The following is a 4425-nucleotide window of genomic DNA, read 5'->3' on the forward strand; positions in this document are numbered from 1 at the left end:
CCCCCCCCCCCCCCGGCAATGAGAAGGGACACCACACACTAAACTATGTTGCCCAAGGCTCTGTCCAGCCTGGCCTTGAACTCCTCCAGGGTTGGAGTATTCACAACTTCCTTGGGCAACCCATTCCAGTGCCTCGCCACCCTCACTGGAAAGAACTTCTTCCTTATATCTAATCTAAACTTCCCCTGTTTAAGTTTAAACCCATTACCCCTTGTCCTACCACTACAGTCCCTAATGAAGAGTTCCTCCTCAACATCCTTATAGGTCTCCTTCAGACACGGGAAGGCTGCTATGAGGTCTCCACGCAGCCTTCTCTTCTCCAGGCTGAACAGCCCCAACTTTCTCAGCCTGTCTCCATACGGGAGGTGCTCCAGCCCTCTTATCATCCTCGTGTCCCTCCTCTGGACTTGCTCCAACAGCCCCATGTCCTTTTTATGTTGAGGACACCAGAACTGTACATAATATTCCAAGTGAGGTCTCACAAGAGCAGAGTAGAGGGGCAGGATCACCTCCTTCGACGGTGGTGTCAGAAGGGATAGAAAAAATGTTTTTACCTTAAGCACCTTTGTAGGTCAGATATACAGACTCAGCTCTGAAGATGTCAGGCTGGACAGAGCCTTGGGTGACATAGTTTAGTGTGTGGTGTCCCTGCTCATGGCAGGGGGGTTGGAACTAGATGATCTTAAGGTCCTTTCCAACCCTAACTATTCTATGACTCTATGTTTTGGCACCTACTCTCTTTGTGGTTAAATGTGTGCTTACAGTATGCCAAATTGTTTGGTTTTGCTTAATCGAGGCTTAAATACTGCATCTACTGAAAATAAAAAATGAAACTGCGGCACCTATCTTGGGAAATCATTGCCCTAATAATTTCTTGATGTAGTGTGCATGTAGTAACAAAGAACTATTCTTTGTCTTTACTACAGAGTAATACTTCTAAGCAGCCTGAGCACCAGTAGACCTGAAGATGACTTTTTGAGAGTCCCATGCTGGAAAAGAGGCAGATTATTTTTTCATATCTCAATGAGTCTAGACAGATTGGTTACATGCATCTTGGGTATATCCTGATTGAAGAATGACTGTGATCACCAGTGAAAACTATGAGAAAGCATCCCATGATTATTCTCCTGAAACAGAGAAGATGAATTGTCTCCAGTGCTTTTAGAGGGAAGTATTTTATAAATATAATGGGCAGTGGTAGGTTGAGTTGGAAAAGTGGATGCATGGTTCTGCCTACCTCCATTTGGAAAGATTGCCTTGAATGGGAATGGAACCAGAGCAGTGCAGTTAAGAAGATAAAGGGAGTTGATTAATCTTTTTGTGAAGAGAGATTAAGGGTTTGGTTTGTTCAAAATTAATCAAGGTCAGAGGAAAGATTATGAACCTCTAGTTAAATATTTGGGATAGGTAAAAAGAGAATTGCTTCAGCTAGAAACTGATATGATTGTATGATTGAACTATGACTGATGACAACAGTTGTACTAGCTACTAAAAGTAGTGCTTTTTCCTTATTTGAGGAAGAAGTTGTGTGTTCTTCTGAACAAGAAGAAAGAAGAACAAAGAAGCTAAATGTCCTTAAGGTGAAATTCAAGTTCTTGGAAGACGTTGTGTAACAGAGCAGGAGAGTCTGGGGACAGGAAATAAGATGAAGTCTATAAATACCTAAGGCTTATCTTACACCTAAGGGAAGAGGTTTAAAGGCTATTGAGTAACTGCTTCCCACATAAATATCTGCACTGTACCCATTGCATGCTCTTACTGGTTAGGGCCAGGAATTCACTTCTACCTGTCCTTGAATACTGTAGGGGGTTTTTTTATTCATTTTTTGGGGGGGGGGGGGGGGGGGGGGGATGGACATATCTCTATGAGAAAAAGCTGAGGAAAGTTTGGGCTTTTCTTACTTTCCAAGTGAACAGTTTGGCTGCAGCTAGCTAGAGACAGTGTGATGGTTCTACTGGCATAAATGCTTAAGCACCTAGGTAGGTGGACTCATTTTGAATGTGTATACGATGTACTACAGGGGCGTAAGAAAATGCAATTCTCTTCATCGTTCTAAAGAGGTTTTGTAAATTGCTTGGAAGGGGGTTATGACCTGGAGTGCGTGACAAGATATTGAATGGATGTACTGAAGCTCCATTCTTGTGTAAAGCTAAGTGAGCTTTTTTGACCGCAGAATTCTTTTGGAATAAAAAGTGCCACTTTGGACTGATTGAAAACTAGCTTTACAAATGGATCCCAGTTTGCACTTAACTAGCAAAATAAAAGTGTGTATATTATTTAAAAAGGGTAAAACTTGCTTTTGCGAGTGTTAAGCTAAGTCATCTTGATTTTTTTTTTTTTATTTTTTTTTAAATGTTATAGTTAGAATTTTAGTTTTTAGGCATGGACTTACTTCTTCTTAAAGTCTGAATTAAAACATTTCTAGTAGGAGAGAACTCCTGATTCTGCTTGAAGAGGTTTTATACATTATGATTAGAAAAATGATTTTGTTTTGCTTTTTCTTGAAGGTTTCAGCCACCAAGACACAATGTGAATTATTCTTTCTGCTCCTATTGTCCCGCTGGCATACCGTTTAGTGTGGATTGCTTAGCACCTTAGAAAATCAGCGTATATTGACATTTGTTAAAGCAGAGAATCCTTATTGTCATGACTGAAAGAAGTTATTCTTTAAATATATAATTTGCAGTTTAGACTATCATGATAATGTAAAATATTACTTTATTTCTCATTTTTATTTAACATAAAAAAGAAAGTTAGCATTTACTAGAATTAACAGGAATTTGTCATGAAGAGATGGGATTGTATTCCCAACTTAATTCTCCACTGCCATCCTCTTGCCCCTTGCCCAGAGTAAGTACGTACTTCATGCTAGTAAAGTATAATTGAAGAAATAAAGGTGAAGTGTGTGCTGTAGGATAATTGCTTAGGAGATTACTAATAAGATACAGAAGCTTCCAGACAGTTTTCACCAGATCATATTGAGGCCAGCAACCAAAAATCATAACCATCTGATAACTATTCAGTAGATCATCTGAAATAAGTTTGTGGTCTCAGGTGTCCAAAGCTCAAACACGTGTCCACCCCTCAATTAGAATTTGAATTAATTCACACCTGTTAGTGTTTCAGCAGAATGACTGTCCCACAGAGAAGGCAATGCCACTGTAGTTCCCCATGGAATTGAAAAGTACTGGAATTGCCTTTTTTCCTTCTTTTTTTTTTTTTTCCCTAAATTGAATGCATGAAATTCACTCTTGCAATTACATTTGTAGATTATAGTAAGTGATGGCATTCTTACAGTGGAATAAACTCATCCCTGAATGTCAGAGAAAGCTCCAGAACTCTCAATTCTGTCTGAAGTTCAAAATATACATGTGCCTCTTATTTTTGTTCAAATACGGATCTTACTACATCATCATTACATGTTGGCACAGACTTTCAGATCAGGACTGGTCTTCTGAGCCTGTACACTTTCATGTCAACTTCAGAGCTCTCGGTATATAATTAAAGACAAGGATGACAAGAACTATCATTTGAATGTATTGGTTTGTTTTTTGGTTGTTGGGGTTCTTTTTATGCTCATAATTAAAAACTACAGATAGGTTTTTTAAAATACAGTAACAATCAAGATATTTTTGGATCTTTAAGAATTGGTGGCATGGATAAAACTCTGAGTAAAGGTGGTTTGGCTCCTTGGTAAATACAGTCTTAGATTTGTGAGCAACAGAACACATACTCTAGTTATTTTCTTGCCCTTTTAGAGTCTGCAGGGTGAAAGGGGTAGATTGACAAGAGATTAGAGCAGTTACCTGTAGCAATTAGACATGCTACTACCAGTTGGTAGCAAAAAGAACCAGTAAACAACTAAAGGAAGTTTCTTTATAACCCATTTTGTTAGAGGGATATGTAAGTTATTGAACATACTATTTTTAATTTGTGGTGGCTCTTCTATAGCTGTAGTTTTTGCAAGTAAATAGGTTTGATTCTGTAACTCAGATTCCAGTGAGAACTTTTGTTGGTACAGACTGTACTGGAGTGCTTGTACAGGAGCACTGCCTCATATAAGCTTTGATATAAAGCTTATGATCAGCATTAAGTCATTCTAACCTTTGGAAATAATAATGCGTGGCCATTCGTTAGCACTTTAAACATAATGTCATAATTATATTTTGATCAAAACTCTATAATAAATTTTAATTCAGCTTAAAATTACCATTATCTCATTGGGTAAATGAGAAGGCAGATTCCTCATTCTTCTCATCATAATATTTTGCAGAGTGGTTTTTTGTAAACCTAGAGGTAAGTCTTTCTAGGCTGAGAGAGGTTGTGATGGCATTCAAAAATATTTTAGGGTAATAAAGGGTGTGGAAAAATATAGTCACGTAAAAGGACAGTACTGGTACAAGACTGGTATGTCAATTAGCCTTG

This window comes from Nestor notabilis, unplaced genomic scaffold, assembly GCF_000696875.1.
Source record: "Nestor notabilis isolate BGI_N333 unplaced genomic scaffold, ASM69687v1 scaffold10446, whole genome shotgun sequence".
Taxonomy (NCBI): Eukaryota; Metazoa; Chordata; class Aves; order Psittaciformes; family Psittacidae; genus Nestor; species Nestor notabilis.